This window comes from Pinus tabuliformis, chromosome 8 (assembly GCF_031772625.1).
Source record: "Pinus tabuliformis cultivar Carrire ecotype Pingquan chromosome 8, CPIR1, whole genome shotgun sequence".
Classification (NCBI taxonomy): Eukaryota; Viridiplantae; Streptophyta; class Pinopsida; order Pinales; family Pinaceae; genus Pinus; species Pinus tabuliformis.
The window spans coordinates 2,061,799,947-2,061,814,585 of NC_142294.1; positions in this window are offsets into that span (position 1 = coordinate 2,061,799,947).

The following is a 14,639-nucleotide window of genomic DNA, read 5'->3' on the forward strand; positions in this document are numbered from 1 at the left end:
GGTGAAATGCATCAAAAAACGGATATGGTACGAATATAAACGTGAAAATCTGCCCTCACAAGTGAAATAGCGCATAATGAGCCTCATCAAGGGTGCATACTCATCCCTTAGGAATCTGAAAGGAAAAACAGTAGTTAGGTGTCTCATGCATCCGGGTTTGATGTATGGTTGATAATGAAATCTGTCTAGCTGCTTGCGCTTGTTCCACTCCTCCCCAACATTTGGTATCCCAGTGGCTTGAGCAACAATTTCAGGTGATAGGGTGAAATCCACTCCTGCAAGGTTCACATGACCATTGTGCAAATGTAGGAAAAACAAGAGGACTAGTTCTCTGTGATGTTGAATTTGTGAGATTCGCTCACAATATCCAAGGCATGATTGATACTGAAAACATGTCATTGCAAGTGGAAAAGCTTGCAAATGAGCCAGAGAAGTGGGCTCCTCCCTGACATGTCGACCACCCTTACCACCCTTGTGATGCCTCCTTGGCACTTCTACCTCCGTTGTTGAATCACTTTCATAACTCTGCTGATAATCTGATTCAGTTTCTGACATGGTTTTGAAGGCAAGATGGCTGAAACGTATTGCTGACTTTACACCCAATTAACTGTTGTTTGACTTTTTCAAATGCTGTCACCAAGGGGACATAAATACAAGGGAATTGTTAGGGATTGGGGAACATGAGGGAGTTAGGGACAAGAAACATAAAGAAGGAATTTAGGGAAGGCAACATGGGAAATCACAAAATTGTGGGATTTTAAGGTGAAGTGGGGTTTGGGAATTTAGGAGGTTTTAGGAATTTGAGAGAGAAGAACTATGAAATTTTTTGGGAAAATTTGAAGGAGAATGTTGATGAAAATGAGGGAAAAGAGGGATCACAAATGGGCAACCTTGGATAGCAAAAAAAAAATTGAAACCCTAGCACCATTAAGACTTTAAATCTTCCACATCAAAGTAGGGTTTTGACTTCTCATTTTCATGGCATTTAAACATATTAATTTCTCATTCAACTTGCAAAACCAAATCAAGCCATGGAGGAGAGGCCTACCTGCAATTGCTTGAGAGAAAAGACGATTTGATAACTTGCTGACAGTTTGTTGGGCGAAAAACCCAACGCATAGCGCGCCTTGCCCAACGCGTAGCGCCCCTCTGACGCGTAGCGCACGTGCAAATTTGTTCTGAGAAAGGCAGCCTGATGCGTAGCGCGCCCCTGACGCGTAGCGCGCCCTCCCTGATGCGTAGCGCGCCTCTGAAACTGCCCAATTTGCTCAATGACTCATAAAATCGCCTTTGCAAGGATTCACTTAGCTTGTGAGAGGCAAATGAGTTGCTAATGAAGAGTGATGTGCTTTTATAGGCTTCCTTTAGATTTTTATTTGCCCAAAACCCACTTTATAATGTTTGAATGTTGACACTTTTTTTGAATTAATTGGCTCTGACTTTTGGTTTCTTTTCTTTGAAAAATTGGTTGAAATGATGATTTCTTCTGAAATTTTTTGCAAGGATAGCTTCCAAGATGCTTTGGCAAAGGAGACCAAGGCTGCGCTTCAATATTTGGAGAATTTGAAATTTTGACAATTTTTACAAAAACAAGATAAAGACCTTTGTTTTTCAAAAACAGAGTTTTGAAAACAAGGTGAAAATCTAGCTGTACAATAGTGAGAATTATTGAAATGATGTTTTATGAAGGACATCCCTCTGGCCTGCTGGTCCTTTATGACTTCTCAAGACAAAAATTGACTCAAACCTAGACCTAAGACCTCAAAACTTAAAGCAAGATGAATGACGCTTTGAATATTTTATTAACTTAAACAAACCTGAACCAGCAGTGCCAAACAAGAGGGGAATAAAAGACACAAACTCTGTCCACCAGGATTATGGCATGCCTAACGGAATGCAACATGATCACACTGATGGGACACCTAATCATGAAATGCAAAGAGCGTTGATCTCTGGTGGAGGGATACTAGACCGAATCTAACATTGGCTCCAATGGGGATGGTAGCTCCTTGGAGATGCCAAGAACCGCAGACCTCTGGGAGAGTAGACCAGTGCTTTCAACCATTGGGCGATGGAGTCATTATTTACTCATTTGACACAAACTTTGACAGCTTTAGTGACTGCAGATTTGACTGAAAATTGGACACAACTTTGACCCAAACTAACTCAATTGTGGACAGAAATGGACTGATAAAAACACCTTGACAAACCTCAAACCAACCAATCTTCATCTTCAGAATTATAGCCTTCACCGGGGGCCCCAGACTGAGGATGAAAGATCAGTACACACATGCGATAAAATAAGAGTAAAATGGTATGTACAATGATGGTGACAAGAACAGAGAATGCTCAGACATGGTACCTCTTTAGCAGCCGACCATTGATCGACCCTCCGGGATAATCATCTCCATTCATTTCCTTGAGAAGAAAAGCATTTTGGCCACGATATGCTGCGATCTTGTAGGGACCCTTCCATAAATTGTCAAATTTTTCATGCTTCCCTTTGTCTTCATTCCGAGCATCCCACCTCAAAACGACATCATCTATTTGGAAGTCATCCGGTTTTGCTTTCCTGTCATAAATCTTCTTTATGCGCTCTTGCAACTTGAGAGTATTGTGAAGAACCTCCTCCCGTGTCTGCTGTAAATGAATCATTTGATTAATCCGCCTCTGCATGGGATCTTCCTCACTACCAGCTTCTTGAAGAAATTTGACCACCGGAATAGCGAGCGAAGTAGGAAACACTGCATCTGTCCCGTACACCAACTCAAAAGGAGACATGCCAATTGACTTTTTCTGACTTACCCTATCAGCCCACAATGCATTCACTAACTTTTTATGCCAGCTCTTCTTATTGATTTCCAACAACTTTTTAATGATATTTACCAAGGACTTATTTGAAGATTCTGCCAACCCATTTCCTTTCGGATGGTAGGCGGTAGAATGCCCCAAGCTGATATTGTATTTGTAGCAAAAGTCAACCATTCTCTTTGATTTGAATGTTGCTGCATTATCTGTAATTAACTTACTCGGACAGCCAAAACGTGACAGTATATTATTTTCAAGGAAAGAAATAATTACCGCATCCGTGGCCTGCCGGGTGGGAATGGCTTCAATCCATTTTGTGAAGTAATCTGTAGCTGTCAATATCCATCTATGCTGTCCTGATGATGCCGGATGAATCTCGCCGATAAAATCCAAACCCCACTACTGAAATGGTGCGCTGACTTCAATTGGTTTGAGAGGCAAGGGCTGTAATTTCTGCTTCCCTTGAAAAATTTGGCACTCATGACAATTTTTGACAGCTTTATATACATCTGAAAACAATGAAGGCCAATAAAAACCTGCCCTTAGGATCTTATTTGCTGTAGTCTTCCAAAACAAATGGCCCCCGCAGTCACCTTTATGAAAATCTTCCACCACTTTTTTGGCTTCCTCCTCGACCAAACAATTTAGCAATATTCCACCGGGGTCTTTCCAATATAGTGCAGATTTGAGGATGCAAAACTTGGCTGCTTTCAACTTCAATGTCCTACTTTTATTTCGAGACATCCCGGGAGGTGAAGACAAATTTTGAAGTACATATATAATATCAGCATACCAAGGAGAAGAAATAAAGATGTCAGATACCTGTTGTGCTGAATTCTCCTCATCTTCATCGGACATGGCAGCTATCAAATTGATATCTAGGACGTGGAGATTTGTTTCAACCATCAATTTGGCAAGACCTTGACCTTTTATCAGCTTAGTGGGTTTAATTTCCACATCATACTCTAATAATGCAGCAATCCATCTACCCCGCCTTCCTTCCGGTTCTACCTGTACTAAAACATCCTTTACTGTTGCGTTAGGAACATATGCAATAATGTGGGAATCCAATATATACACACGGAAATCCTTCAATGCCTTCACAAGCGCAAGCGCTTGTTTTTCGATGATGTTATACTTCAATGCTCCGCCCTTATAATACGGCTGAAGAAAGCAATAGGCTTCTCAACTCCATCTCTTTTTTGCATTAGTACAGCTGCCAATGTGTGCTCAGAAGCAAATGAAAATAAAATAAAATCTTGTGTGTAATCCGGACTGATTAGAGTAGGGGCTGAAGATAGAACCAACTTTACCAAATTGAAAGATTTTACCGCCTCTTCGGTCCACTTTAGCTGGCTGTCCTTTTTTAGCATGCTTGTGATTTCTCTAAGATGCTCGGCTAGATTCGGAATGAAGCGACGCAGAAAATTCAACTTACCATTAAAGGACCGTATTTCTTTTTTGTTCCGAGGTTGCTCGATTTTTCCGAATAACTTCAACACGTGCAGGATCTATACGGATGCCGTCTTTGGAAATGATGTGGCCCAAGAGCTTGCCTTCACTCATGGCGAAAAGACTTTTCTTTGGATTCAGCGAAATACCATATTTTCTGCACTTTTGAAAAACCAATTTCAAGTGATATAAATGTTCTTCATCAGATTTCGAAAATACAGTCAAATCATCAAGGTAAACAACTAAAAATACATCTTTCTCGTTGGCAAAGGCCATATCCATCGCACGCTGAAAAGTGGCACCTGCATTTTTCAAACAAAACGGCATCTTTGCATAATGAAATGTTCCCCATGGAGTAGTGAATGCAGTTTTGTCACGATCATCCTCATTTACCAAAATCTGATTGTACCCGGAATAGCCATCGAGTAGCAACATCCTTGATGCTCCAACTACTCGCTGCAATATATGATCCATCTTGGGCAACATATAATTATCTTTTAAAGACACCTTATTCAAATTTCTGAAGTCAATGCATAAACGGATCTCACCGTTCTTCTTTCTTACGGGTACCAAATGGATATCCAATCGGAAAATCTGATAGGTACTATGATTCCAGACTTGTACAACCTATTCACTTCTTTTTCTATCAATGGCAACAATTTAGGATTGATTCTTCTCAACTTTTGACGGAAAGGTTTCTGATTTGGCTTTATAGGAATAGTATGCTGAATGATATTAGTGTCATATGTCTTCAGATCTGAATAATCCCATGCAAAGACATTAGAAAACGAAGATAACAATCTGACATACTCCTTCTTTACCTTTGGTGACAATGATTTTGATAGCTTTACCATCTTGGGATTCTCAGCTGCTCCAATGTTTACTTCTTCAACACCTTCTTCAGTTGGTCTCAATGTCGGTTTGCGGGCCACATCATCTTGATCAAACAACTCTTCCAAAGGAATCAATCCTTTAGGAATAGAATTGTCCTTAAGTTGCAGCACATCCATTTGATTTACTTCATCTGTTTCTGTATCTATGGAAATATCTTTAAACTCACCTTCAATATGCAGAAAATATTTAATTTCTTCATCATCCTGGAAGACTTGCCAACATCTTTGATTATCCGGAACCGTGGGGCGGTGTTTCACATAAATCTCAAATTTGTTGCTGGAATTCATTGGAATTTTTAAGTTACTTGCTGCCTTGGCCAGCGCATCCGCAACACCATTTTGTATGCGGGGCACACATGTCAAAGTATGTTCAGAAAATAATTTCAGAATATCTAGGACAACATTTCGATATGCCCTCATACGAGGATGCTTGGCCTGAAACTCACCTTTAACTTGCTTTATCACCAACTCGGAATCACCATAAACTGCAATCTTCTTTGCTTTCAACTTGCGAAGAATTTTAAGGCCAGCAATGAGAGCCTCATATTCTGCCTCATTATTTGAACAATCGAATGCTAGTTTATAAGAACACACTCTCACCTTGCTTGGGACTTTGTCTCGGGTAGAAAAGGGACTTCAAATCCACACACCAATACCAGCACCATCGCTGCCCACAGCGCCATCAAAATCCATGGTCCAAAGACCATCTTCATCTTCTTCCAACTGCTGAAACTGTGTTGCCTCTGTTTTTTCTGTTTGCTGCCCCTTAGCTTCAGCTGTTTGTTTCATGGCAGCTGGCTTTTCTTCTCTTTCCTTTTGCAGAACTTCTCTAAAATTTTCAGTAATCTCTGGTATATCCTCTGCCTGAACTAACTGACTATCTATCTCATTAAAATTATCAGCAAACAAAACAAACGACTCCAAATCTGTATGTACATAATTTACAGGATAATTTATTGGCTTTTCTTTGCTAGTTATCATGTATTTCATCTTTTTCTCCCGATATAACTTTCTCATTTGACCGAAGACTGGAATTGTAGCATAAGAAAAATCTAGCTGAAGTGTACCTTTCAACTTAGCTCCCCAAGATCTTGAAAGCAACATATCAAAACGCGGAGGAATATCCGCCACAACCACATCCATCAAGACATTCTTAGCTGGAATTTGATCTAGGCTTACCACCAAGTCCTTGATCAATCTGATACACTTTACCCGGCTGGAATGAAATGAATACAAATCATGATATTTTCTTGTGATGTCCAATCCCAGCTTTTCCATGATTGCTTTCAGCATCAAATTATGCGAAGCACCCGAGTCAAACATAGCATTATGTAAAACATACTCGTGCAACCTCAAACTGATATAGAAGGGAGGAACATCATTTTCAGGAGACTCACCATTTAAAGCAGGCCCAAAAATTAATTCCGGCTGATCATCCTCTACATTTACTGTGTCAAGCATTGGATCAATATTCAAAATTTTGGAAATTTGACCTCGGTAGCTAGTGTTTTTCATGATTTCAGTCAATGGAATAAACACTTTTAGCTTTGAAATTTCATTCTCCAAACTAAATGCTGAAACCTTTTCACCTTATTTGGCCGAAACTTCTCTTCTTTCAAATTTATCCCTCATTGTGCTTGGTGGCTGATTTACCTTATCTGCTGAAGATGATTGACCTGCTGGGGGATCAATTATATATTTTCCTTTTTTTTGTGGGGAAGCTGAATCATTTTTTGCTGAAGTATCTTTCTTCTTCTGAATGGGATTTATAGGAACAGCTCGATTTCTTAATTTTCTTTGCTGAGCGGACAAAGCATTGAGATATCCTCTTTGGTACTCCTCTGATTCTTCCTCAAGTGCTGCATCATTTGATAAGATATAATTCTCATCTTGATGGATGATGGAGTTTCTCACAAATTCTTCTTCTTCTGTAATATAGGTAGGCAAATCATCAGGAGTGAAAAAATGATTTTCCTCCCCGATAGTATCACCTTCATCCTCGGATTCTTGGCTAACAAAATTCTGCTGAAGAGGAGGTTTTATTTGCTGCTGAGCTGCTAACTCTTGTGCCCTTGTTTCACGCTGCTTAATTCTGTATTGTGGCTGTTGCGGACCTCTGAAATTAGGATTGCGAATCTGCGGTTCCGGCTTGTCGAGATGAGCGTTTTCAAGCATCCTTTCTACCTTGCGAAGGAGCTGATCTGATGTAGAAGCTTCTTCTTTGATTGTCACTCTTTTTTCGGCTTTCATCCTTGCTCTTTTATCATTCAAATTCGCTTCAACACTAACAACGATTTTCTGCATATCCTCCAAGGTAGGCGGATCTCTATCTCGCAATGAATAAGCCATCTCCGGATCAAAGCCATCTGGGAATTTGAGAAGAGCTGATTTTCTAGATGGTCTTAAATCATCTGGAATAGCATTGTAAACTGTGTTAAATCTGATAATGTAATCCTGGACAGACTCACCATGATTGTGTTTGAGATTGTTGTACTCGGAATTGATCTGAAGTGGATCCTTTCATGTTTTTGCTGGTCGGGATCATCCTCCAGTGGAGTCTTTGGATCTGATCTCGAAACTAATTTAGAGTCGCCAGGTGAATGATTTCAGCCTTGCCAGTGTCTGATCGTTGTCCACCATCAACAATCAGATCTGAACTTGATGCATGTACTAGGGCAATTAACAAGTTAGATGTCACGTTTACAAGCTAGACCGGAGATTGACTGAAGCAGCGTTTATCTACTTCCGCTAATGCAAAGCAAAAGCATTTCGAAGGCTACCTGGCATAACTTCAGGCTCCGTCTATAGCTTATAAAACAAATGACATCAATAAGCAAACCATTTGTTCTTCCCCAGTATGGTCGCCAATATGTTAGCACTTGAATTTTGCCTCAGGTTGAAAAAGACAAAATCCAAGGCAACATCAAACCACTTAGCCTCGTAGCTAGCCCTACGGGGACAGGATAGGGCTCTCTCCGGGTCTATCTCGGCAAAATGTCTTCAAAGGGCTGAGATGACCAATAAATAACACTGATTTTAGGCTAGTAAACTGATAGGGAAAGTTTGATTTTAAAATTTTAGGGTTTTGTTGGAAAGCTGAGCATAGCAATTTTGGGTGCAGGGATGAGACACAGTTTTTGCAGAGGTCTTTTTGGGGCAAGGTAGGAGATTGTCTTGATGCCTTTGAAATAAGTGAATGGATGGATATGACCGGTGAGGAGCTAAGGAGAGCAAGAAACCATCGAGAGTTCTCCTTAAACAGATGAAAACATAGATATTAAGCAAACTTAAAGGCAGAGCATAGAAACCATGAATTCTACCTTAACACTTCATTTACTTAATTTGCAGAAGAGAAGAGTAGGAAAATGATACACATAACAAACTTACAAGTACATGAGAGAAACACACCATCAACACAAACCAAATAGTGCTGCAAAACCCTGGTCTTTCCTTTGCCAAAATTGCAGAGATATAAAGAGTAATACAGTCTAAGCTTATCCCTCAAGAGTCCAACCATGAAAATGACTAAGAAAGTACATAATATAGGAAAGATAACACATTTCATTGCCTCTAGGGGTCGAGCTCATCATCCTAGGAGCTGTTTCAACCAATTCTAAACTGAGCACTACAATCTAGGCAATCAAAACAACTTGCCTCTATAAGTTAGGAAACCAATTAATTCATTATTTTTTTTCTATTTTATGAATGAATCTTCTAGCATAGGTAAAAAAGTGTCATGTCAACATAAAATTACATCAATTACATCAAGGAGGATGAAAAATCCCACCAAAAAGTCAAAACTGGTCAAATGCTGCGTTTTCCTGAGCTGAAGGTGAAAAATTGAGAAAATGTCCTGATGCATAGCGCACCATTTCTCAACGCGTAGCGCACCTTTGAGCCTACTTTTGGGGCACTTCCCAGCATCCAAATTAGGCACAAGTGGGCTTGGTGGAAATTTCTGGATGTCTACTCTCCATCCCAAGTGGAATTTCTCAATTTGGTGGCCATTTGCCCCTCCAAAAATGCAATCTCCCAAGACTGCTTCCTGTGTGTCCAAAAAGTGGCAGAAGGTCATTTTTTGCTTGTTTTTTGACCTTTTGAGGGCCCAAACCTCAATAAAATGTCTTGGCAGTGGCTGAGCAAGTGTAATTTGTCATGAAAAATCCAAAAATGATGAGTTTTTGTGAAATGGACCTCCCCAACTTCAGGGTAGCGCGTGGCGCGCTACGCATTGAGGGAAAAAACCTGTTTTTAGCAAAAAAAAAATTCAAAATTGACCAAAATTGCTCCAAATTTTCTGAATTTTGAGTTGGGGGTGTATCATTGAGCACCATGCTCCTTCAAGGTGGATTCAGCCAAAATTTGAAGTGGATCGGGCCTTTTCCTCCGTTTTAGTGCCTTGGCCAAGCCTGCTTTGAGTACCTTTATTTTTGCTTTGCACACATGCATGCGGGCCCAATAATGATTCTTCATGTGGCGGAGCATATCTTTGTCCCTGTTTGCCTTGGCTATCAACCTCTCTAAATGAGTGTTCACCCAAATGAGCATAGACCCTTGCTCAATAGGTGTCAAATCACCGGGTCTCTTGCGAGCCAAGTTCCGGTCTTCTCGGATCCTCCGCAACTCATCAAGAGTGTGTTCATCCTCTAATTGCTTGTTGCGCTGCTCTAAGTATGTGATTTTCCAATTTGCCATTTCCAACTTTTGCTGCAACAAGTCATTTTCAGCCTTTTGTTGCTGAATGATCTCCTTTAGCTCTAAGCTAGGAGAGTTGATATCAAGGTCAACAATATCTATGTCCGGATCACCTGATGGCCCCTCATCAATCATGGGCTGCTTGCCTCTCTCCTGTACCTGTGCTACTGTCGAAAGCGAGGCCCCTTCCACCTGGTGTGGAGATAACACTCGCTGTGCTGATGAAGAAGGCGAGACCCCTTCCACCTGGTGTGGAGATAATACTCGCCGTGCAGATGCAAATAAGGCCCTGTGGCCTCTCTGATATGTAACACATGCTGGAGTGCTGACATGCTCGGGCTCTGGAATGTGAAACTGCTGTGAAGGCCCTCCCTCATCATGGAAAATCTCAGGAGGTGGCTGTGGCACCATGAAGAAGTTGCGAGAAATGAAATCCTCCCAAGCAATACCCTGTTGTGCCAACTGATGCATCACTATGATTTCGATCAGTGCATAATGATATATACTTTTTTGTTGTTGTGCGGGGTTCTTCCTTTGCACTACGTGCACCATCTTCTCTATATTTCGGCACATGAAAAATGGAATGTTCATCATTCGTACCCGGGTGAAATGCATCAACAAACGGATATGGTACGAATATAAACGTGAAAATCTGCCCTCACAAGTGAAATAGCGCATAATGAGCCTCATCAAGGGTGCATACTCATCCCTTAGGAATCTGAAAGGAAAAACAACAATTAGGTGTCTCATGCATCCGGGTTTGATGTATGGTTGATAATGAAATCTGTCTAGCTGCTTGCGCTTGTTCCACTCCTCCCCAACATTTGGTATCCCGGTGGCTTGAGCAACAATTTCAGGTGATAGGGTGAAATCCACTCCTGCAAGGTTCACATGACCATTGTGCAAATGTAGGACAAACAAGCGGACTAGTTCTCTGTGATGTTGAATTTGTGAGATTCGCTCACAATATCCAAGGCATGATTGATACTGAAAACATGTCATTGCAAGTGGACAAGCTTGCAAATGAGCCAGAGAAGTGGGCTCCTCCCTGACATGCCGACCACCCTTACCACCCTTGTGATGCCTCCTTGGCACTTCTACCTCTGGTGTTGAATCACTGTCATAACTCTGCTGATAATCTGATTCGGTTTCTGACATGGTTTTGAAGGCAAGATGGCTGAAACGTATTGCTAACTTTGCACCCAATTAACTGCTGTTTGACTTTTTCAAATGCTGTCACCAAGGGGACATAAATACAAGGGAATTGTTAGGGATTGGGGAACATGAGGGAGTTAGGGACAATAAACATAAAGAAGGAATTTAGGGAAGGCAACATGGGAAATCACAAAATTGTGGGATTTTAAGGTGAAGTGGGGTTTGGGAATTTAGGAGGTTTTAGGAATTTGAGAGAGAAGAATTATGAATTTTTTTTTGGGAAAATTTGAAGGAGAATGTTGATGAAAATGAGGGAAAAGAGGGATCACAAATGGGCAACCTTGGACAGCAAAAAAAAAATTTGAAACCCTAGCACCATTAAGACTTTAAATCTTCCACATCAAAGTAGGGTTTTTACTTCTCATTTTCATGGCATTTAAACATATTAATTTCTCATTCAACTTGCAAAACCAAATCAAGCCATGGAGGAGAGGCCTACCTGCAATTGCTTGAGAGAAAAGACGATTTGATAGCTTGTTGACAGTTTGTTGGGTGAAAAACCCAACGCGTAGCGCGCCTTGCCCAACGCGTAGCACCCCTCTGACGCGTAGCGCACGTGCAAATTTGTTCTGAGAAAGGCAGCCTGATGCGTAGCGCGCCCTCCCTGATGCGTAGCGCGCCTCTGAAACTGCCCAATTTGCTCAATGACTCATAAAATTGCCTTTGCAAGGATTCACTTAGCTTGTGAGAGGCAAATGAGTTGCTAATGAAGAGTGATGTGCTTTTATAGGCTTCCTTTAGATTTTTATTTGCCCAAAACCCACTTTATAATGTTTGAATGTTGACACTTTTTTTGAATTAATTGGCTCTAACTTTTGGTTTCTTTTCTTTGAAAAATTGGTTGAAATTTTGATTTCTTTTGAAAATTTTTGCAGGGATAGCTTCCAAGATGCTTTGGCAAAGGAGACCAAGGCTGCGCTTCAACATTTGGAGAATTTGAAATTTTGACAATTTTTACAAAAACAAGATAAAGACCTTTGTTTTTCAAAAACAGAGTTTTGAAAACAAGGTGAAAATCTAGCTGTACAATAGTGAGAATTATTGAAATGATGTTTTATGAAGGACATCCCTCTGGCCTGCTGGTCCTTTATGACCTCTCAAGACAAAAATTGACTCAACCCTAGACCTAAGACCTCAAAAATTAAAGCAATATGAATGACCCTTTGAAGATTTTATTAACTTAAACAAACCTGAAGATTTTATTAACTTAAACAAACCTGAACCAACAGTGCCAAACAAGAGGGGAATAAAAGACACAAACTCCGTCCACCAGGATTATGGCATGCCTAACGGAATACAACATGATCACACTGATGGGACACCTAATCATGAAATGCAAAGAGCGTTGATCTCTGGTGGAGGGCTACTAGACCGACTCTAACAGGTCCCACCTTCGTACGATGGCACTTTTCGTTTCTCTGCCCACGGTCCTCTGGCTCCCAACGTGACCGAGTGCTTAAGGCTCTACCATTTCAGCCCTATTCGCCCAGTGATGCGCTATTAGTGCCAAGCGCTAATCGCGCATCGAAAATCAGCTCCTTTTCCCATTCCGGGGCTACATTGACCTCCTGCGCAGTTTCCATGGGCCTCAGTCAGCGCGCTTTGACCGAGGTCCTCGTCGTTCCACGTCGGCTGCCATGGCCACTGGTTCAGGGTGTTTTCGATTGCCGTTTTGGATTTCATTCGAGATTTTTTGGACTTGATTTAGTCACGGTTCTTTGACAGTCGTTTATGCATCCGATTTGGATCAGTACCACGTACCCGTATTCTTTCCTGGAGGCTGAATTGGTCCCACAAAGTCAATTGCCCATTTTTGAATGCTTGTAATGTCACTTGCGGTATCGGAGGCATCTCATCCCTCTGCAATGGCCTGCCAGTCCTTTGACTTGCATCACATGCCCTACAATATGCTTTCGAATCCTTATGCAGGGTCGTCCACCACAACCCAGTGCGTAGAATCTTATGCGTTGTTTCTTTCCCTACATAATGTCCTCCTGCGGCTCCTCCATGAGCCTCAGTGAGGATGATGCTTCATTCAAAGTCAAGCACATAATGTCACAATATTTCATCTGATCCCATTTTGTAAAAGTGCCCTGCAATGGTAGAAAAATCTTCCGCGTGCACTACCAGTTCCTTCTTCTGTTGACTTGTATAGCCATCCAGACTCATTCCTATCATCAAGAAGTGGACAATATCTCCAAATTGATTATCCGCGATGTGCACTACAACAAGTTGTGTGTCAAGCATTCCTTCCTCTAAATTAGTAGGTTCCTCTCCAGTTTCAATGCGCGACAGATGATTCACCATCCTTAACTGGATCGGAGACCACTGGAGCACAGGTATCCCCATTCTTTCCCATGTTTGTTTGGGAAAAATATTCACATCTGACTCCAAATCTAAGATAACGTATTCCCCTATCTATGCAGTGAGTCTCATCTCACGTCCAGTCCTCGCCTTATGCTTACCAAGATTTTTGACTATGCGTGGTTTGGCAATAGTGTTGTCCTTGCCAACATGTCGATTGATCAGTTCCTCTAGTCTCTTCACAGCCTTACTATCGCAGAGTAGTTTCATGTAGGTATCCAAGAACGTGGTAATCATGGATGGGTCCATTTCTTCAACCGGTTTCTCCTAGCTTCCTTAGGTAGAGGCCTCAGTGAAGATTTTCTTTGCTTCCATAAATGTTTCTTTTGTGCGCTCTAGATCAAACCCAGTCTCCTTTTCTAGTGCTTTGTAGACCCATTCACTTTCGGCAGGCTACTTCCCTTTATCCTCACTAGTCACCGTTCCACTTGGCAACATAATGTTTACCTTAGGGTCTTCCTCACGAGGCTCAACCCTCATCATCTGGAGGTTCTGCATCAGTTGTGAAGGTTGCGCCCCCTTTTCACTAATCTTAGCCAAAAATATAGGGAAATCCTCAGTTGCATCGTCAAACTAGGTGCAATAGCGGCATGACAGTCGCATCGGGTTCGAGCAGTCTCTCACGTAGTGTCCTCATCCTCCACAATTGTAACAAATAAGCTGACCTCTACCCTACCAGGCCCTCCTCCACCTCGGCCTCGGTTGCGCCCCTAATAGTCACCTCGCGCTCCCCTAGTGACTTGGTCCGGATGCCACGTTTTTGCCTGCACCCTGTATGCAGGTATCTTGTCCATCATTAATTCATAACTACGGCAATTGCACTAATCATGACCTACTGATTGACAGAAATTGCAAAAGCGATGATGTGGTGTCTGTACTAATTTCTATAGCAAATGGAAATTTTCAGTCGCATTCTTCCCAACTAAATGGCATATAGCACACCATAGTGCGGGCCCTATACTTGACCCTGCTATGGCCTCTGGCCTTAGAGGCATTGGTCCCCCTACTACAACATAATTGACAAAGACTGGACAGTGATCCTTGTCATGCCCCTGACCTTTGCATTTTAGGCACCGGACTTCTTCGCGCGCCTCTGGCCGAGCTGTTCTGTCTTTCTTCAGGCTTTGCATTTCAAGGCAAACATTCTGCTACTGCAAGTGAATCTGTTGAACCCCAAGATTAGCATCCTACATTGGTGTCTCTTGTAGTCTT